The 22,329-nt window shown below is 42.7% G+C and overlaps 1 protein-coding gene across 8 annotated transcripts in view; it reads right to left on the minus strand.

Moving 5' to 3' along the window:
- LOC137617188 (uncharacterized) overlaps positions 1-19,360 on the minus strand; it is a 125,638-nt gene extending 106,278 nt beyond the window's left edge. For 4 of the 8 annotated variants that reach the window (XM_068347073.1, XM_068347074.1, XM_068347076.1 and 1 more), the window contains exon 1: positions 18,873-19,359. The gene's annotated coding sequence lies outside the window, so the exon portion shown is untranslated. Of the gene's footprint in view, positions 1-18,872 lie in introns of all 8 variants that reach the window. The other 4 variants (XM_068347071.1, XM_068347072.1, XM_068347070.1 and 1 more) reach the window with 2 other exon arrangements.
- Positions 19,361-22,329: the final 2,969 nt, after the last annotated feature.

Raw genomic sequence — 22,329 nt, forward strand, 5'->3', positions numbered from 1 at the left:
CATTCAATAAAAGTTAAAAGGTTGGAAAGCAAAATAGAAGGTATCAGAATGGAGCAAAAGAGGATATACAGTATAAGCATTTCTATGTAATATATAAACAGATGTAATGATTGATTCAAGCTTATGCATATTTTCATTTATACAGTACTCAAATCCTAAAAATCTGTATTCACTTCTATGTTTCTGAGAGCATTGCTATGTTGTAGTCCTGGATATACTTATGATAAAATAAACGAGACTAGGATCACAGAAGGGATGACATTAAAGTATGATTAACAAAGCACAGTATAGTTGATAAACACTTTGGCTGGGATCACACATTTACGTACTGTATCTTGCTCCCACTTACTCCCGTAAGCCAAAATTGCCCCTTTTTTTTGCTTTGTCAGGGAGAGTATAGGCCATATGCAGTAGTCGTACGTCTGACGGGAATCATTGCGATGTCAGTGTTCTGTATGTACATTTGCATTTACGTTTAACGTACGTATGTTCCTATTAGCGGCCGGTTTGACATGTGACATGCGGTCGAACGTTGGGGCCAACCCGTCATACCCAACACAGTACGAGATGTTTTTAGTTGTTATAGTAAGAAAAAAAAAATATTTTCTAATTTCCTTTTAAATAAATATCTTGGTTTCAATCCACATGCTGTAATAATTATTGTTAACAATTTTGGCTAATAATTTTCAGTCGGACATTACTTAATTGTTTCAATATACTGTAATTAAAAAATGTCTTCTAAAACTTCATTCTAAACGGTAAAGAAAAAAGAATAAAACACTTTCTCATTCACACACACACAAACACACACACACACAAAGTAAAAATTAATTATCTGATTATTGGTCAAAGAACTTATCTCTTCGCACCTGAGAGTCAAACCATAAAATACTTGTACAATAATGCCTCAACACAAAATTAATTTGTTCTGGAGTGGCTTTCGTAAAGTGATTTTTTCGTGTCGAGTCACACTTCACATGCAAATTGCCTAGTTCATTCCAAACTCTACAAAACCTCACTTTAAATCTTATAATAAAGCTACAGACTAACCACGATGAAATACTGTACAGCCAAATACATTTGAACCATTTAATATACATAAACTAACTGTTAATACCTGTAAATTAAGTATTTATTACAACGATGTAGTAATAAATGGAAAATAATACAATACATGCAGTACAATACTGTCCATATACAAAATATACAGTTCCATATGTAATATGACAAATTCATAGATAATTTGTATTTTTCCTAACTATACAAACCTTAGCTATTAACATGGGGTAATTACTTCAGCGTAGCTGAATGACGAGCCATAAAAGTTTTAACGAGGGTTTACAACCTCAGACTCCTGACTGGGCACAGTAGGAGATGGTCTGGGTCATCTGTTACAGAACGGAGACTCGAAACCCGGAAGGAGTCGAACCTTGGGTCCGGCACTCCCGGGTTCTGCGTCTTGGCAATAAACTCAGGGACGAAGCTGAACGTTACCTCCCCCCCATCCCCTTGAATGGGCGACGTCGTATGAGAGACCACGAAGCTCACTGACTCGCTTGGCCGAGGCCAAAGCTAGCAGGAAAACTGTCTTCTAGGTAAGGTGGCAATCAGAAGCCTGGCGTAATGGTTCGTAGGGAGGTCTCTTAAGAGACCTGAGAACTCGAACCACGTTCGATGGAGGAGGTCTCACTTCCGACTGAGGGCAGGTAAGTTCATAACTCCGTACGAGAAGGGAAAGTTCCAGCAAGGAAGAAATGTCCATTCCTTTAAGCCTGAAGGCAAGACTTAAGGCTGAGCGATAGCCTTTCACTGCCGAGACTGAAAGGGGCATTTCCTCCCGCAGATAAACGAGGAACTCCGCTATTGCTGGTAAAGTGGCATCGAGGGGAGAGATACCCCTTCCACGACACCAACCACAGAAAACTCGCCACTTCGCCTGGTAGACTCCAGCGGGTGACTTGCGCAGGTGGCCAGACATCCTGTTCGCAACTTGTTGCGAAAATCCTCTCTCTGTGAGGAGATGCTGGATAGTCTCCAGGCGTGAAGTCGAAGCGAAGCCACGGCTTTGTGGTGGATGTTGGAGTGTGGTTGTTTGAGTAGCCCGTGACATGGAGGGAGCTCCCTCGGAATCTCCGTGAGGAGTTGCAGAAGGTCTGGGAACCAATCTGCGTGATGCCATAGCAGAGCTATCAGGGTCATTGAGAGATTGACTGATGTTCTGGTCTTGTTGAGTACCCTCCTCATCAGACAGAACGGGGGAAAGGCATACACATCGACGTTGTCCCACCATTGTTGGAAGGCATCCTGCCAGAGAGCCTTGCAGTCCGGGACTGGGGAGCAGTACAGCGGAAGCTTGGTGTTCAGTGCCGTAGCGAACAGATTCACCGTCGGGGAACCCCACAAAGTCAGGACTTTGTTGGCTATCTGAGGATCCAAAGACCACTCGGTACTCACTATCTGCGTCGCCCTGCTCAGACTGTCGGCGAGCACATTACTTTTGCCCGGAATGAAGCGAACCACTAGTGAAATCGAGTGGACTTCGGACCATCTCAGGATCTCTACTGCAAGATGGGATAGCTGTTCCGAACAGGTACCTCCCTGCTTGTTGATATAAGCCACCACCGTGGTGTTGTCGCTCATCACCACCACAGAATGGTCCGCCAGGACTTGGTGGAACTTCTGAAGTGCCAGGAACACGGCCTTCATTTCTAGCAGGTTTATGTGAAGGTACTTTTCTGATTCTGACCACAGGCCTGAGGTCCTGTGGCTCAGAATGTGGGCCCCCCTCCCTTTGTTTGATGCGTCTGAAAACAGCATCAAATCTGTTGGAGGGACGAGAAGATCCACTCCCTTTCGTAGATTCTCGTCTGCCACCCACCACCGGAGGTCTGCCCGTTCCGAAGGTCCCATAGGGATCAAGGTGTCCGGGGAGTCGTGGCCTTGACTCCACCGGGACTTGAGTCGCCACTGGAGGGATCTCATCCTGAGGCGACTGTTGGGAACGAGACGGGTCAGGGAGGAGAGGTGGCCGAGGAGACGAAGCCACGATTGGGCTGGGAGTTCTTCTCGATTGAGGAAACCTCAGCCTTGCTATCCTTTCGTCTGATGGGAAGGCTTTGTGGAGATTAGTGTCTATGACCATGCCTAGATATACCAGTTTCTGAGAGGGCTGCAGGGAGGACTTCTCGAGATTTACCACGATCCCTAGATCCTGGCAAACTTCGAGGAGTTTGTCTCGGTGGCGAAGAAGGGTTGCCTCCGAGTCCGATAGGATCAGCCAGTCGTCCAGATAACGAAGGAGACGGATGCCGATCCTGCGGGCCCACGAAGAGATGATGGTGAATACTCTGGTGAACACCTGAGGGGCTGTGGAGAGACTGAAACACAGCACCTTGAACTGGTAGATCTTGTTGTCTAGGCAGAATCTTAGGTACTTCCTTGAAGACGGATGGAGATCTGGAAGTACGCGTCCTTCAGGTCCAGTGTACAGTACACATGAAGTCTAGTGGTCTCACCGCAAGTCTAACCGTGTCTGCCGTCTCCACGCTGAACGGAGTCTGCTTGACAAACCCATTCAGGGTCGAGAGGTCAATGACTGGTCTCCAGCCTCCAGACGCCTTTCTCACAAGAAAGAGTCGACTGTACAAGCCTGGGGACCCGTCTACAACCTCCTGGAGCGCGTCCTTCTTCAACATGGTTTGGACTTCTGCCAGAAGGGCCTGCCCTTTTGCCGATCCCATGGTAAAAGAGCTCAACGACACTGGATTCGCTGTCAGGAGAGGTAGAGAGGCTGTAAACGGGACGCGATAACCTAGAGTGATCACGGAGATCGTCCAGGCATCCACCCCGAGTTGCTGCCACCTTGTCGCGCAACTCTGCAGGCATCCCCCCACTGGTGGACATGCAGGGGGATTGCCAACCCTAACGTTTCTGGCCTCGGCTGGTACCTCTAGGGTTTTTGCCTCCCCTGGAGGACTTCTTGCTCCTTCTGCTCTTGGCAGGAAAGGGCTTAGACACCTTGGGCTTCGCTGTGGTCGTCTTCTTTGTGTCCTTAGCTGGACGGGGCTGCCGAACCGCTGGAGGTTTGTAAGGCCTCAATGTCAGGGCCCTGTGGATGAGGGAGTCCTGGTTGGATTTCCTCCACCTCTCAGCAGTGAGCTCCACGTCCTTAGCCTCAAACAGGCTCTTACCGAGGACGGAAGAGTGTCCGAGCCTGCTAACCTCTGCACTGGGGACCTTCTGATGGAACCTCTCGGCCACAGCGTCCCGACGCTTGAGGATCGTATTGGCCCACAAGCTCGAGACTTGGTGGGTCAGAAACTCAATGGTCCGTGTGCCCGAGAGTAGGAAAGTCTCCAGCGGTTTCCTGGTGCTTTCTTTGGAGAGGTCCTCGGACCGCACCAGGATGCCCAGAGACCCCAGCCAGATGTCGAGCCACGAAGTTGCCTGCATGGCACACTTGGTGACCTTCTCCTGGCTTAGGATCTCAGTGGCTGAAAAGGACACGTGCCGGTTGGAGTCTCTCTCAAGAGGGACTCCCCCTGTGAGTTCTTCCACAGAGTGGTGTAACGGAAGACTCAGACAAGACTCCTCAAGGATCTCGAAGTACGTCCTCTGATGGACTCGAGGAGGAGGGAGGAGCTTGTTACCGGCACTTGATCTGCTGGAGGAGGCAAGCTCAGAGAGCTGGCCCTCGACCTTGTCCCTAGCACTCTTCATCCCCTGAGACCAGGGCAAAGCTGCACTGGCCCTAGAGGGTTTCTGGGTGCCATAGACGCGGTCCAGGACCGTGTCCTTACCTTCGCGAGGGGGAATCTCAGGGTCTGGGATCCCATTGAGGTTCCTCATGAGGGTCAGGACTTGCCAGAAAGCGTGTTCTGACTCCTGGTGCTCTCCTCCCGAAGGACTGGCAGCGAAGTCTCCCGTCCCCAGTGGCTCTTCCTGGGGGGACACGTGGACATCCTCGACGGCTCTAGACTGTTCCTGCCTGATCCTCGCTGACGATTTGGGAATCGTCTTAAGAGTCCTTAGGCTCCCTCCTGGGCGGGATACAGGACTCGAGCAGCGAAGGGGGCAGGCTCTTCTCCACCCCTGAACGAGACGACTTCTCAGGGAGAGGCGGAGCTTCCCCCATTGGTGCGACGGGGGAATGGTCCGGCTCATCCGACTCTCCTGAGGAAGGGTAGTCCTCATCCGCAGGGGAGGGAGAGAAGGAGCCTTGCGCAAGGATCTGCGGGGAGACAGTATAGGCCTCTGAGGAGTTTCCATGGGAGAGACTCCTCTCTTCCTCTTCAGGGGGGAGGAAGCCACCGCTGGTTTGTGACCCGAGTCAGAGAGGGCGGGCTTGATCGCATGCACAAGAGCTCTGACTAGGGTGCCGGACCAGGGCTGCTGGCTGACAGTCGCGCTGTCAGACACCCCCTCTGGAGGGAAGGGGATCAAGGGATCCCTAGGAAGAGTCGACAAATGAGGGTTCGCCTGTGGGGCTGAAAGGAAAGAGTCCCTAGACCTGTCCGGAAAGCGCCCCTCCCCCGGCGAGCGCGCTGGTCTGCGCTTGCGGGGAGGGGAACGAGACGAAGAACTGTACGCCTGACGGCGCTCGCACTGGGGCTCGTGTGCCGGGCCCTGTTCAGGATCGCGCGATACCGGAATCTAGCGCGCGCGCATCCGCGTGGGCGGGCGCGATGGCGCGCAGGCGAGGATACAGAAGCGAGGGAGCGATGGCGCGCTGGCGATAGAGCGGGCACAAGCGCACAGCAGCTGGAGCGGGCGCACGAGCGCACAGCAGCTGGAGCGGGCGCGTGGTCCCGAGAGCGCGTGGCGCGCAGGAGCCGGCACGGGAGGCGGCCGAACGCGCGGGCGCGCAGCGACCTGATGCGGCCGAACGCGCAGGCTCGCAGCAACCTGATACGGCCGAACGCGCGGGCGCGCAGCGACCTGATGCGGCCCCGGAGGGTGCGAAATAACGGGGAAGCCTGAGCGCGTGTCCGGAAGAACCGGGCGAGGGCGCGTGAGCGCTGGAGCAGGGTCGCGAGCGGCCGGGATGGCGCATTGGCGCGGAGGTTGGCGCTGGTCCGATAGGACCGGCATGCTCGCCTGTGGGCCCGCTGGCAGCGCCGGCGATCGTGGGCGCGCATCAGGATGTGGTCACACCGGGGTGCGTTGCTGCGGCGGCCACGCAGGGCGCGCGGTTGGATGAGGGCGCTCAGGTGTGCGCTGGAGGGTTACCTTGTGCGCCTTGAAGACAGGAACGGGGCGTGTGGCAGGAACAGGGCAAGTAACTTGGACGTCGTGCGCGGTTGCAGCATATGCAAGCTCGCGCGATCTGAAGGGACAGCCCAGAGGTAGCCGTGGGCGCCCGTGCGCTAACTTGGGGGCCTCCTGGACGACGCGCTGGGATGTCGTAGCGCGTTGGTGAACAAGTGAGCGCTGGAGCTGGAACCGCGCGTGGGCATGCATCGCGCGTCTCCCCAGACGGGCGCGACGAGTCCGGAGGAGCCTGTGGGCGCCTGTGCGCCAGCGGAGGGACCTCCTGGACTGCGAGCAACGATGCAGGAACTGGTGGACGCTGGGGCGCCGGTGGGCGCGTGAGCGCAGGTGGCCGCTGGGGCACCGGTGGGCGCGTATGCGCAGGTGAGCGCTGGAGCGCCGTATCAGGAACTGCTGGTGGGCGCGTGAGTGCAGGTGGCCGCTGGGGCACCGGAGGGCGCGCATGAGCAGGTGAGCGCTGGCGCACTATATCAGGAACTGCTGGAGGGCGCTGGGGCACCAAAGGGCGTGTGCGCGCAGGAGGAAAGGGCAACGGAAGAAGAAGTCCTGGAATTTTCTCTCTTCAGAGAAGCCTCTGAAGGAGAAAGGTCCCTTTTGGCCTTCTTCTTACGGCGCCGGGCAAACCTCTCCCACTGGGAGGTAGACCACTCCTTACATTCAATACATACATTGTCGCTATCACACCGCTGGCCCCTACAGTGAGGGCACAAGGTGTGGGGATCAGTGTCGACCGCCAACATAAAGGTCCCACAAGGGTGGCCGGGAAGTCCAGGGCAAGTATGCATTATCAGTAGAGGCCAACTTCAAACACACTGCGAAAGAGAAAAAGCAAAAAAAAAAAAACAATTAATCATGGCAGTCAAAACGAGGGAGAGAGCAGACAGGTCTGTTCTCTTCCCGAGCCAAAAGTAAAGTGAAGTATTCACCGGTGTGTGTGAGGGGGGGGGGTAGCTAGCTACCCCTCCCTACCCCCGCTAACTAGCGGCGGGGTAGTAAACCCTCGTTAAAACTTTTATGACTCCTCATTCAGCTACGCCGAAGTAATTACCCCATGTAAATAGCGTGGTTTGTATTTCAGTTACGGAACAAATACTATTATAGTTACCCCTATTATAAACTACAGCTACATTTTCTGTTGTCTGAACACAATTTCTTCAACTTTTTGTAATGGGTGACTATTTTATTCTTGGCCTGGCTGGCAAGTATCTTTTCTTAAAATGAAACATTTTTCGCAAAGTAAGTCATAAAAATAGTCACACCTTGTTTCACACCTTAAAAATCTCGTAAGCAAATTCTTTCGTGAAGAGAGGTATGACAGTAGAGAGGTGGAGGAAAAGCGTTGAACTAAAGTATAAACTTTTTTTGGTGTTAATGACTAAGGTTTTCTGATTATTTTGTCAAAAGAACATAATCTCTTCGCACCTACGTGTAAAGTCGTTAAATTTCGATACAGATCAAGAAAAGATTTCCCATAGAGGTTTAGAAAATACAAATTGGTGCAATGATTTTCTCGAGCCAATCTACGGAAGAATGGAAAAAATGGTATGGAATTGTAGAATTTCGTTGGATCCTTCGATGACCACTCCCTCTTTTAGAGACATGCTAATCTGTTCACAATTACCCAGGGTAAAAGAATCTTCTGTCATGAATGGCAGGAAAGCCAATCTGTGTGAAAAATATACCTTTCAATTAGACATGAGACAGTGATTCTTGACCAAAGGCTGGCCTTTGGCTCAGCCTTGGTATTAATTTAAACAAACATCTGTGTATCCACTATTTCTGAAATATACTTGAGAGATTCATTTCATTAAGTTTTTAATATTACTTGCATTATGCATTTACATCTCTTACTTCATCATCATCATTGTCTCCTACGCCTATAGACCCAAAAGGCCTCGGTTAGATTTCGCCAGTCGTCTCGAATTTAAGCTTTTAATTCAATACTTCTTCATTTGTTATCACCTACTTCATGCTTCATAGTCCTCATCCATGTAGGAATGGGTCTTCCAACTACTCTAGTGCCTTATGGAGCTTAGTTGGAAGTTTGGAGTACTAATCTCTCTTGGGGAGTGCGAAGATCATTCCAACTTTAGCATTGAAGTCACCAATCACAATTTTCATATATCTCTCTGGGATCTCATCTATTACACACTGCAGTTCTCCATAGTATTTCTATTTTGGTGTCATCATTATTCCTATCCCTTAGGAATGATGATGACACTTGCTGTAACTTTCCAATCTGATTCATGGTTCTAACATTCCGGATTACCATTTTTCAATTTTTCTTTAGCATTTATAAACTGGGAAATTCCTAGCACCATGCTACTGCCGTTATTTTAAGTATTATTATCTCTAATATGATATTGACTAGTTTTTGCATTGTATGTGAAATGTTTAATTTTGTGTGGTTATTACTTTCCCTGTGAATAAAATTTAACTCCTTAATATAATAATACATACAGAAGAACAGACAACGGAGACAGAAATCAAGTCGTTACTGGAAAATACACGATATTATGATTAAAGTAAATAATGTACAAAAAAGATACGTGGGCACTAAACTAGAGAACTGAATGACCTTTCAGACCTTTAAATATCACCTGGACCAAAGTTTCCAATGTTTTTCGCTAGAATGTTGATCAGAAATAGTGCCAGATGTATCCAGTCGAATTTACCAATCAAAGAACCTCTAATGCTAGAGGTGAGGCACCTCAAAATAAAGGTAAAAAAAAAACTATTGCTAGAAGTATGGCACCCCAAAATAAAGGTCAAAGATCATTTAATGTTAGAAGTATGACACCTCAAAATAGAGGTCAAAGAAACTCTCATACTAGAATTTAGAACCTAAATATAGAGATAAAAAAACCTCCAATGCTAGAAGTATGGCACTACAAAATATAGGTAAAATATCTATTGCTAGAAGTATGGCAACTCAAAATAGAGGTCAAGAACCTCTAATGCTTGGCACCTCAAAATAGAGGGAAAAAAAAAACTAATACTAGAAGTATGGCACCTCAAAAAACGGTCACAGAACCTTTGATGTTAGAAGTATGGCACCTAAAAATAGGGGCCAAAGAACCTCTAATGCTGGAAGTATGGCACCTCAAAATAGAGGGCAAAGAACCTCTCGAGCTAGCAGTATGGCACCTGAATATAGAGTTCAAAGAACCCCAAATGCCAGAAGTATTGCACCTCAAAATAAAGGTAAAAAACTAATGCTAGAAGTATGGTACCTCAAAATACAGGCCAAAGAGCCTTTAATGCTAAGAGTATGTTCCCTCAATAAAGGTTAAAGAACTTCTAATGCTAAAGGTAAAATGCTTCAAAATAAGGATCAAAGAGCCTCTAATGTTAGAGGTAAGGCGCCTCAAAATAAAGGTCTAATGCTAAAATTATGACACCTCAATATTGGGGTTAAAAAATCTAATGCTAGAAGTATGGCACCACAAAATATTGGCCAAAGAGCCATTAATGGAAGTATGGCACCTCAAAATGAAGGTCAAATAACCTCTAATGCTTGGAGTATGTCCCCTCAAAAAGGTCAAAGAGCCTCCAAAGCTACAGGTAAGGTGCCTCAAAATAGAGGTAAAAGAACATCTAAAGTTAGAAGTATATCACCTCATTAAAAGTTAAAGAGCTTCTAATGCTAAAGGTAAAGTGCCTCAAAATAGAGATCAAAGAACCTCTAATGCTAATTAGAGGTGAAAAAAAAAAAACCTTTAATGCTAGATGTAAGGCGCCTCAAAATAAAGGTCAAAGAAGCTCTTCTGCTAAAAGTATGGAATCTCAAAAGAAAGGTCAAAGATCCTCTAATGCTAGAAGTATGACACCTCAAAATAAAGGCCAAAGAGCCTCTAATGCTACAGATAAGGTACCTCAAAAAAAGAGATCAAAGAACCTCTAATGCTAGAAGTATATCACCTCAATAAAGGTCGAAGAACTTCTAATACTAGAGGTAAAGCGCCACAATATTAAGATCAAAGAACCTCTTATGCTAGAAGTATGGAACCTCAAAATTAACGTCAAAGAGCTTCTAGTGCTAGAAGTATGGCACCTCAAAATAAAGGTTAGAGCCTCTAATGCTAGAGAAGAGGCCCCTAAAAATAAAGGTCAAGGAACCTCTAATGCTAGAAGTACAATACCTGAAAATAGAGGCAAAAAAACTCTAATGCTAGAGGGATATCACCCGAAAATATAGAGGTTAAAAAAACCTCCATTGCTAAAAGTATGGCAACTCAAACTAGAGATAAAAAAAACTATTGCTAGAAGTATGGCAACTAAAAATAGAAGTCAATAACCTCTAATGCTTGAAGTATGGCACCTCAAAATAGAGGTCAAAGAACCTCCAATGCTAAAAGTATGGCCATTCAAAAGAGATAAAAAACTATTGCTAGAATTATGGCAACTAAAAATAAGAGGCCAAGAACCTCTAATGCTTAAAGTATGGCACCTCAAAATAGAGGTCAAAGAACTTCCAATGCTAGAATTATGGCACCTAAAAATAGAGGCCAAAGAATCTCCAATGCTAGAAGTATGGCACCTTAAAATAGAGATAAAAAATCTATTGATAGAAGTATGGCACCTCAAAAGAGGTCAAAGAACCTCTAATGCTAGAAGTATGATACCTCAAATTAGAGGTAAAAAAACTAATGCTAGAAGTATGGCACCTCGAAATAGAGATCAAAGAACCTCCAATGTTAGAAGTAGGGCAACTCAAAATAGAGGTAAAAAATATTATTAGAAGTATGGCACCTAAAAATTGAGGTAAAAAAAAAACTCTAATGCTAGAATTATGGCACCTAATAATAAGCAGTAAAAGAGCATTTGATGCTAGCGACAGGGCACCTCAAAATAAGGTCCAGAGAAGTGCTAGATATAGGGTACCTCAAATCAGGGTTCAAAGAGGTACTGGAGGTAGGACACCTCAAGATATAAGCCTAAGAGGCTTTCGTACCAGAAGTATGGCACCTCAAAATACAGGTAAAAGAGCATCTAATGCTAGAGGTAATGCACCTCGAAATAGAGTTAAAATAACCTCTAAAGCTAGAGGTAAGGCTCAACATAAGGTTGAAAGAGTTGCTAGAGGTATGGTACCTCAATTTAGGGGTCAAAGAGGTGCTGGAAGTAGGGCACCTCAATATATAAGCCAAAGAAGATCTCATACCAGAGGTATGGCACCCCAAAATACAAGTCAAAGGCCCTCAAACGCTAAAAGGCAAGGTGCCTCAAACTAGAGGTTAAAGAACCTCTAATGCTGAAAGCATGATACCTCAAAATAGAGGTTAATGAGCTTCTAATGCTAGAGGTAATGCACCTCGAAATAGAGTTAAAATAACCTCTAAAGCTAGAGGTAAGGCTCAACATAAGGTTGAAAGAGTTGCTAGAGGTATGGTACCTCAATTTAGGGGTCAAAGAGGTGCTGGAAGTAGGGCACCTCAATATATAAGCCAAAGAAGATCTCATACCAGAGGTATGGCACCCCAAAATACAAGTCAAAGGCCCTCAAACGCTAAAAGGCAAGGTGCCTCAAACTAGAGGTTAAAGAACCTCTAATGCTGAAAGCATGATACCTCAAAATAGAGGTTAATGAGCTTCTAATGCTAGAGGAATTAATTGGCAATGTAGAGGATGGAAAATGGTCGTCTGCTGAAGGTGATGAATGCACGAGTTGATGGGAGATAAGCAAGAGGAAGACTAAGGATGGAGTGACGAAAGTCTTGGGTGACACAAGGATAGATGTGACAAGAGGCAAAAGTGTGCGCTACTATCATGACTAGCCAAGCTACAACTACTTAGAAAAGCAGGATGTTATAAGACCAAGAGCTCCAACAGGGAAAAATAGCCCATTGATGAATGGAAATAAGGAAGTAAACTAAAGGAGAAGTAATGAACAATCAAAATAAAATACTCTAAGAATAGTAACAACATTGAAGTAAATCTTTCATATACAGTATGCATTATAAAAAGTTCAAAAAAACATAAGAGAAAAAAAGATAGAATAGTGTGCCCTTTTGTACCCTCAAGTAAGAGAACTTACCTTAAGATGGTGGAAGACCATGGTACAAAGGCTATGGCACTGCCCAAGACTGGAGAAGAATGGTTACATTCCGGAGTGTCCTCCTAGAACAGCTACTTATCATAGCTAAAGAGTCTTCTACCCTTACCATGAGGAAGTAGCCACTGAACAATTACAGTGCAGTAGTTAACCCCTTAAGCGAAGAAGAATTGTGAATAAAAATGCTAGCCTATTCAGTGTATGTGAAGGCAAAGGGAAAATTAGCCTTACCCAGAAAGTGGGATCCAATGTAGTACTGTCTGGTCAATCAACAGACAGAATAACTTTCTGACGAATAGAAATGAATGGCAAGCGATCGTGACCCTGCTCGGATAGGCAATGCGACTACCACTGAGGTAGCAGCCAACTGAGCTCTACCCACGCGCAGGTAAATTGGGGGTTAGCGGGGATTAGAGGGGTAAACGTTAAGTGGGGGTAAATTTTGTGACGTCACTGAGCGCCCATGGCCGGCGAAAGAGTACTATTCAGCATTAGCTTTTTTCGCAAAAGTTCAGCTTTCTTCATTACCCCGAGTAAAATAACATTTCTATTTCAGAAAAAAATAAATATTCAAAGATATTTGATGACTAGATTTCGTTACAAAATACTTCCTGTGAGAAGGTTTTTAAGGAAAATGGTTTAAAAAGTCGGATATCAGAAGAAAGCAAATATTATTCAAATCCTTTGTGGAAGTATTGTTTCACCAAATGTACAAATAAGCAACGTGCTTGCATATTTAGATACATTTTCACACTAATCTTTTACTAATGAATCAAAACTAAATTTTAAGAATATCTATTCAAATAAAGTTGTACTATAGAAATAAGTGATCATGATTATTACATTTTACAATCCTCTAATTTCAATAGTTATTTTCCTAGCAGAAGTTATTTCTTTTAATTGATATTATTATTCTAAAAATATTTCGACAACGAACAAAATGAGTGACTAACAGTAGTAATCCCATTTTATTTGGAATATCTAATGCTATTTTTTTACTACTCTGTTCCCATGTTTGTCCTTTTTCCCCGTGATGTGATAACTTTTATTTTTGTTTTCAATATTCTTTATCGGATCAGTAAATTCTTTTGATGGCTTCACTAATTCCTTATTTGCTGAGCTAATTATACCTGTCCACGAATTGTCCCCCCTTTTGTGTATTAGGGAAACTTAAGGGCAATGAAACCAGCGAAACAGTCTAGACCTCCTTTCTATTTTGCATCATCCAGGTATTTAATTACCAACTTCCCCTATACTTTTTGTAACATCATTTCCTTCACCGTCGCATTCATCGGGCAAACAAAATTTCATCGCAGATAGTCTTAGTTCACTTTGTAGCGATTTGTCATTTTTATCTTGAGAGAGAGAGAGAGAGAGAGAGAGAGAGAGAGAGAGAGAGAGAGAGAGAGAGAGAGAGAGAGAGAGAGAGAGAGAGAGTATCATTATCAATAAAATAAAAGGTTCCAGCTGTTAAGTTATCTATTCTGCAATTGGGATTTGTATTCTATTTTGACCTTATAAGGTAACTGTCCTTCTCTAATAGATGATATCTAACACTATATTTAATTGTATCTAACGTTGGGTGCTGCAGACTTCCATTTATCACAAAAAGGTAAGGAAATGTTCAAGTCCCATCTTGATTCATTCTGTAAGTCAATAAAATGATTTATTAAATATGATTTTTACCATTTTTAACAATTTTGGCAAAGATTCACAAGAAACTGCCAATTCTATTTGGAATGAAAAAGACAATTATTTCCAATTACCATCAATAATTTTACTGGGTGTCGTGCAATTGAAGATTTCATCCTGATTTTGTAACCCTTATTAATTTCTGAACATCTTTGTATTGTACGGAACTCCAGAGATAAAATTGACTTATTTTTCCCAATGCTTATCTAAAAATAATCCTTTGCTACAGAAATATTAAAGCGATTTCGTAATTGTTTCTAATATCAACTGTACAGCTAATTTTCCATTTATACGCTGAAAGCCACTGGCATTTATAAGTTTCTCCAAGTTTATATGATGTTTTCAGATCACTTTTACTTTATAAGTTCCCTTAGCAAAGAGCAGTGGACAAAATCACCGTCACTTTGCTGAAAGCCATTATCAAATAAATTGTTTCTTATTAGTATCATGAGATGTGGAGCATCAGCAAAGACACAAAACGCGATCGGTGATGCTGGATTTTCAATCATCGAATTATGCACACTTATGCCTAAAGATTTCCATAAACTAACGTTGGTAGGACCTAGGTCGTTAAATATAAACATTACAGGAAAACTCGCTAGTTCTATCTCAATGATAGTATAACTTTTAGAGCATAAAGGGTATCTGAAACTTAGTCATAACTACATTCATCAAATGATTAGTAGAAACACGCTCAAATTATTTCTGATTTGTGCTTAAATAATTTGATAAGTTTTTAAAATTTATGGTTCAACATCCAACATTTACTAATACAACTATTTAACGTAGAAATGTAGGAAAAGAGTGGAATATTGAACACCAGCTTCCTTGTAAGCAAACTGTAAAATAGTAAATACCGGAAAACAAATGCTGGTAAATCAGACCACGGTGCGGTGTGACGTCATCTATAACCCCATGGCTAGCCTGCGTAGTAGAGGACACAGTTTGGGTCGCTGATGGGTAGACCTTGTATTATATAGACCTGTGTATTCTATAGACCTTGGTAGCAGCAGTAGGGGAATCAGCATAGAAATAACAACCAAACTCGGCTGAGTTCGGCTAAGTCTCTCGTCCAACAAGGAGTAACAAGAGGGAAAAATACCCTTTTGTCTCGTTTCGGATGTCAGCTACCTCCTTAAATCACGGGAAGTGCCAAGGTAGATATTTTCATACAACTTCTTTTTCTACATCTTTTCCCACTTCTATGAGGGGTCGATGTTTCTGGTCAGCTTTCTCCACAAGGTAGATATTTTCATACACTGGTGTATATTCTCTCTCTCTCTCTCTCTCTCTCTCTCTCTCTCTCTCTCTCTCTCTCTCTCTCTCTCTCTCTCTCTCTCTCTCATCAGTATATATTCATATCACTGATGAAGGAAAAGGTCTAAGAGAAAAAGATGTGCAGGAAAAGGAGGCTGGAGAAGCCTGACTATAAGAAAAAGTAAATTCTCTTTAGAGAGGCAGATTTGCACTGACTCGCAGGGGTGCCCTTTTAGCTCGGAAAAGTTTCTTAACAGCTGATTAGTCGGAAGCATTTTTGTCCAACCAATCAGCTATTAAGCAACTTTTCCGAGCTAAACGGGCACTCCCCTGAGAGTAGGTGCAATTCTGCCTCACTAAAAAGAATTGTCTATAGAAACAGCGACCCCATATAGAATTGGGAAAAGTTGAAGACAATGATGTACATAAATATACAAATTTAAGCATACATATACAAGTATATGCATATATATATATATATATATATATATATATATATATATATATATATATATATATATATAAATTTCTACCTCATACCTGGGATCGAACGCTAGCCCCTTCTAATGAAAGGCCAGGTCGAAACCAACCATGTCACGAGAGCCCATAAAAAGAATTGGAACCTGACCGCTACCAGCTGTCCGAGGATTTACCTGGCGAGACATCAGTCTCTTACCAGCGAGTTTTACCCAATTCCCCGGGCCACCACGTGACACAATTGGTAGTAATTCATTCAAATTACCCCTAATGAGTCAATATGGATTAATTTGAATGAATTACTACCAATTGTGTCACGTGGTGGCCCGGGGAATTGGGTAAAACTCGCTGGTAAGAGACTGATGTCTCGCCAGGTAAATCCTCGGACAGCTGGTAGCGGTCAGGTTCCAATTCTTTTTATGGGCTCTCGTGACATGGTTGGTTTCGACCTGGCCTTTCATTAGAAGGGGCTAGCGTTCGATCCCAGGTATGAGGTAGAAATTTATTTCTATTTGAACACGATGTTGTGTTGATATTAATCCATATTGACTCATTAGGGGTAATTTGAATGAATTACTACCAATTGTGTCACGTGGTGGCCCGGGGAATTGGGTAAAACTCGCTGGTAAGAGACTGATGTCTCGCCAGGTAAATCCTCGGACAGCTGGTAGCGGTTAGGTTCCAATTCTTTTTATGGGCTCTCGTGACATGGTTGGTTTCGACCTGGCCTTTCATTAGAAGGGGCTAGCGTTCGATCCCAGGTATGAGGTAGAAATTTATTTCTATTTGAACACGATGTTGTGTTGATATTAATCCATATTGACTCATTAGGGGTAATTTGAATGAATTACTACCAATTGTGTCACGTGGTGGCCCGGGGAATTGGGTAAAACTCGCTGGTAAGAGACTGATGTCTCGCCAGGTAAATCCTCGGACAGCTGGTAGCGGTCAGGTTCCAATTCTTTTTATGGGCTCTCGTGACATGGTTGGTTTCGACCTGGCCTTTCATTAGAAGGGGCTAGCGTTCGATCCCAGGTATGAGGTAGAAATTTATTTCTATTTGAACACGATGTTGTGTTGATATTAATCCATATTGACTCATTAGGGGTAATTTGAATGAATTACTACCAATTGTGTCACGTGGTGGCCCGGGGAATTGGGTAAAACTCGCTGGTAAGAGACTGATGTCTCGCCAGGTAAATCCTCGGACAGCTGGTAGCGGTCAGGTTCCAATTCTTTTTATGGGCTCTCGTGACATGGTTGGTTTCGACCTGGCCTTTCATTAGAAGGGGCTAGCGTTCGATCCCAGGTATGAGGTAGAAATTTATTTCTATTTGAACACGATGTTGTGTTGATATTAATCCATATTGACTCATTAGGGGTAATTTGAATGAATTACTACCAATTGTGTCACGTGGTGGCCCGGGGAATTGGGTAAAACTCGCTGGTAAGAGACTGATGTCTCGCCAGGTAAATCCTCGGACAGCTGGTAGCGGTTAGGTTCCAATTCTTTTTATGGGCTCTCGTGACATGGTTGGTTTCGACCTGGCCTTTCATTAGAAGGGGCTAGCGTTCGATCCCAGGTATGAGGTAGAAATTTATTTCTATTTGAACACGATGTTGTGTTGATATTAATCCATATTGACTCATTAGGGGTAATTTGAATGAATTACTACCAATTGTGTCACGTGGTGGCCCGGGGAATTGGGTAAAACTCGCTGGTAAGAGACTGATGTCTCGCCAGGTAAATCCTCGGACAGCTGGTAGCGGTCAGGTTCCAATTCTTTTTATGGGCTCTCGTGACATGGTTGGTTTCGACCTGGCCTTTCATTAGAAGGGGCTAGCGTTCGATCCCAGGTATGAGGTAGAAATTTATTTCTATTTGAACACGATGTTGTGTTGATATTAATCCATATTGACTCATTAGGGGTAATTTGAATGAATTACTACCAATTGTGTCACGTGGTGGCCCGGGGAATTGGGTAAAACTCGCTGGTAAGAGACTGATGTCTCGCCAGGTAAATCCTCGGACAGCTGGTAGCGGTCAGGTTCCAATTCTTTTTATGGGCTCTCGTGACATGGTTGGTTTCGACCTGGCCTTTCATTAGAAGGGGCTAGCGTTCGATCCCAGGTATGAGGTAGAAATTTATTTCTATTTGAACACGATGTTGTGTTGATATTAATCCATATTGACTCATTAGGGGTAATTTGAATGAATTACTACCAATTGTGTCACGTGGTGGCCCGGGGAATTGGGTAAAACTCGCTGGTAAGAGACTGATGTCTCGCCAGGTAAATCCTCGGACAGCTGGTAGCGGTCAGGTTCCAATTCTTTTTATGGGCTCTCGTGACATGGTTGGTTTCGACCTGGCCTTTCATTAGAAGGGGCTAGCGTTCGATCCCAGGTATGAGGTAGAAATTTATTTCTATTTGAACACGATGTTGTGTTGATATTAATCCATATTGACTCATTAGGGGTAATTTGAATGAATTACTACCAATTGTGTCACGTGGTGGCCCGGGGAATTGGGTAAAACTCGCTGGTAAGAGACTGATGTCTCGCCAGGTAAATCCTCGGACAGCTGGTAGCGGTCAGGTTCCAATTCTTTTTATGGGCTCTCGTGACATGGTTGGTTTCGACCTGGCCTTTCATTAGAAGGGGCTAGCGTTCGATCCCAGGTATGAGGTAGAAATTTATTTCTATTTGAACACGATGTTGTGTTGATATTAATCCATATATATATATATATATATATATATATATATATATATATACATATTATATATATATAATTATATCATATAATATATATGTATATGTACAGTATATATATGCGTGGGTGGTTATACAAATCATGGGAAGAAATGGCAGTTATTTCTGCAAAGAAAGTCAAAACTGAACCTCAATATTATGCAATTTAAATCATCACAACCCCGTGCATAAAGAGTAAACTAGCTTGTTGACATATGACTTTCTACTCTCAACTAAAGCTATTGGTAAGAATATGCACCCAAACCGTGAGGCAATACATATAGCTTCTAAGGTGAAGTTATCTGAAATAAATAGATTTCATCTGGAATTCTGAAATGACACATAACATCCTATCGACTTCAGACTTACTTGTAAAAGCGAGAAGTGTCTGTTGGGCTATGTAACACTGTATCCTTCTTGCTTCCTCTGTGGAACTTCAATCGCTAATTTATTTAAGATATAAATGTCTGTTAATATTCCGAATGTTTTAACCACAGAATACACCAATAAAATCGCAAAATTGTTGTTCACCTGTGGTAATATCTTTGCTCTTTTCCGAACTGGAATTACCCTCTCATTTATACTTCTCACCACGGAACATTAGGTCGCACTTCAAGACCTTTGTCTACTTTTACTTGTCACTGTCAGGTGCACAACTGACGATCTGGATTTACATACAATACAAGATTCGAAGTAATGAACAACGACTATTCAGTCTCACGTTACACCAACTACTGGCTACCAACTTTCACGGTACCGGGTACCAAGTCCTTTCCCACTTGGAGTTGACTACGTCACTCTTGCCGACGTTCCAACGAATCCAACCATACTACGGTTACGGTACTACCTCGAATTAATGCCAGGGACCCAGGCCCACGGGAAAATAATGCGTAAAGGAAAGTTGGCAACTTCTACGAACTCAAAGATAATAAAAAGATGACTGGAGAGTTCCCGTAACTCAATTGTGTGCATACCAAGTGCTCGATCAGCGCCACCTATTGCCAACGCGCTCAACTAATTTGTTAACGAAAAGCCTCCCTTTGCAATCAATTTAAAACTTTAGGGGGTTTGAAAGTTGCCATTGGTTTTCTACTGATTACAATATATTTCTACATATGTTTGTATTAATTCCCATTTAACAGTTAACGAGATATTTTCCTGTAATTAGAGTTATTTCTTGCTCGTTCATTATTTATTTTCTAGCAATTAGGTTTTAAATTTCCTTTATACAGTAATATACCAAATATCTATCATCGTTATTACAGGTACCGTCAGCTTATGTCAACATTAAAGTTAAGTGATTATAAGACTTTTTATACATTTACAAAAGAAAACTGTAAGTTAGGCTGTGTGTTAATGTTTACAGTACATACTTTTACAAATGTAACTTACGTTATTTATTTTACAGGCTGTTTTCCTGGTCGTATCACACCGGGATACCATATGCACTATAGGATCTACAAGATCTTTTTGTTTAAGTATTATTATTATTATTATTATTATTATTATTATTATTATTATTATTATTAGCTAGGCTACAATCCTAGTTGGGAAAGCAGGATGCTATAAGCCCAATGACTCCAACAGGGAAAAACAGCCCAGTGAGGAAAGATAATAAACTAAACTATATGAGAAGTAATGAATAACCAAAATAAAATATTTAAAGAACAGTAACATCACCAAAACAGATCTTTCACATCTAAACTATAAAAAGAGACTTATATCAGTCTGTTAACATGAAAATATTTGCTGCTAGTTTGAACTTTTGAAATTCTACCGATTTAACTACCCGATTAGGAAGATCAATCCACGATTTGGTCACAGTTGGAATAAAACTTCTAGAATACTGTGTAGTATTGAGCCTCATGATGGAAAAGGCCTGACTATTAGAATTAACTGCATGCCTAGTATTACGAACAAGATGGGACTGTCCGGGAAGAGTTGAATGTAAAGGATGGTCAGAATTATGAAAAATCTTATGCATAATTGAACGACGGTGCTAGAGATTAATAAATACAGTAGATCAGAAATAAGAAATTTAATAGACCCTAAGTTCCTCTCCAACAAATTAAGAAGAGAATCAGATTTTAAAGGAGTCATACAGAATTAAAGAAATATTATCAATGTTAAGATCCACGCAACTTTTTATCATCATCTTCATTATCATTATTATTATTATTATTATTATTATTATTATTATTATTATTATTATTATTGTTGTTGTTGTTGTTATTATCATTATTATTATTATTATTACTGCAACAACAACAACAACAACAACAACTACTACTACTACTACTACTACTACTACTACTTGCTAAGCTACAAGCCTAGATTGGAAAACTATGATGCTGTAAAACCAAGGTTTCCAACCGGGAAAATAGCCCAGTGAGGAATGGAAACACATAGCCTCGAATAAGAGAACTTTAACCCAGGACAGTACAAGACCATGGTACAGAGGCTATGGCACTACCCAGGACCTAAAAAATAATGATTTCATTATGGAGTGTCCTTCTCATATAAGAGCTGCTTACCATAGCAAAAGAAATACTTCTACCCTCACCAAGTGGAAAGTAGCAACTGAACAATTAGAGTGCAATACTTAACCCCTTGAATAACTTTTTTTTCGGTAATCTTTGTAATGTCAAGTGTATGACGGATGAGCAGAATGTGTAAAACATAGGCCAGACTATTCGGTGCATGTGTGGTCAAAGGAAAAATGTTCCGTACTCAAAGAGGGATCCAATGTAATGCTCTCTGGCCAATAACTTTCTAGAGATAGTATATCAAAGGTTGGCTGGTGCCTTGCCCAAACTAGTCACGTGTTAATTATTATATGCACATTATTGAAGCATTTAAGAAACAAGAAAGTCTTCAGTTTCTTCTTGAAAGCCTTGATATTTTCAGTATTTTGGGTGTCTGGTGGGAGCTTGTTGTATAGTTTTGCGTCTGCAAAATTTGAAAGCTCTAGAACAGTGATTCTTAATACAAGGGATCCGTGAACAAAGTTGAAACCCATACGCACATATTTAGATGATCTCTCTCTCTCTCTCTCTCTCTCTCTCTCTCTCTCTCTCTGAAAAGGTACAGTATCCACTAAAATAATCTGTAAGTGAGATCGAAATATATTTCACCATGTATAATGAATGAGTAACAGATTCGATGTAGAAAGTGGGAACACATATTGGTGAATCGCAAAACCAGCGTTTATAGTGTGGTATGGGTACAATATGGCAATTGCAACTCGTAAGTTCTCTCTCTCTCTCTCTCTCTCTCTCTCTCTCTCTCTCTCTCTCTCTCTCTCTCTCTCTCTCTCCCCAAGAGTTGCAAACGTACCGGATCATTAACATATTTTGTGGATAAAATACGGATAAATGCTATATATAATGAAATAAACAATTAATGAAATTGATATTAGTTATATTTCATGATTCATATATTTATCAATACATTTCATGTTCATGCAGTAAGAATGTTGTTAGAAGCTATAAACGCCTGGTAGTAGTTGAATTTATTCACTGCAGCTCATCCGAAATCTCTAAATATCTCTTCCACGAGATTACAAATATTCTAAATTACAGAATTTAAACTACAAAAAATGAAAATTAAAATCCGGGATTTTAAATTAAATCGCTGGCCCCAAAACTGGGTTAAATATGACTGGGATCACAGTGCAGAGATCGAGCTTCAACAATATCTCGCCGAACAAATTTTGAAACGTTTGAAGAGACATCCAGACAAAAACATTTAATTCTATTGAGTGTGGATTTTTTCTAGCACGCTCTTTCATAGATCAGGCCTACTTGCATTAGTAGAGCAAGATCCA

This window comes from Palaemon carinicauda, chromosome 23 (genome assembly GCF_036898095.1).
Source record: "Palaemon carinicauda isolate YSFRI2023 chromosome 23, ASM3689809v2, whole genome shotgun sequence".
Taxonomy (NCBI): Eukaryota; Metazoa; Arthropoda; class Malacostraca; order Decapoda; family Palaemonidae; genus Palaemon; species Palaemon carinicauda.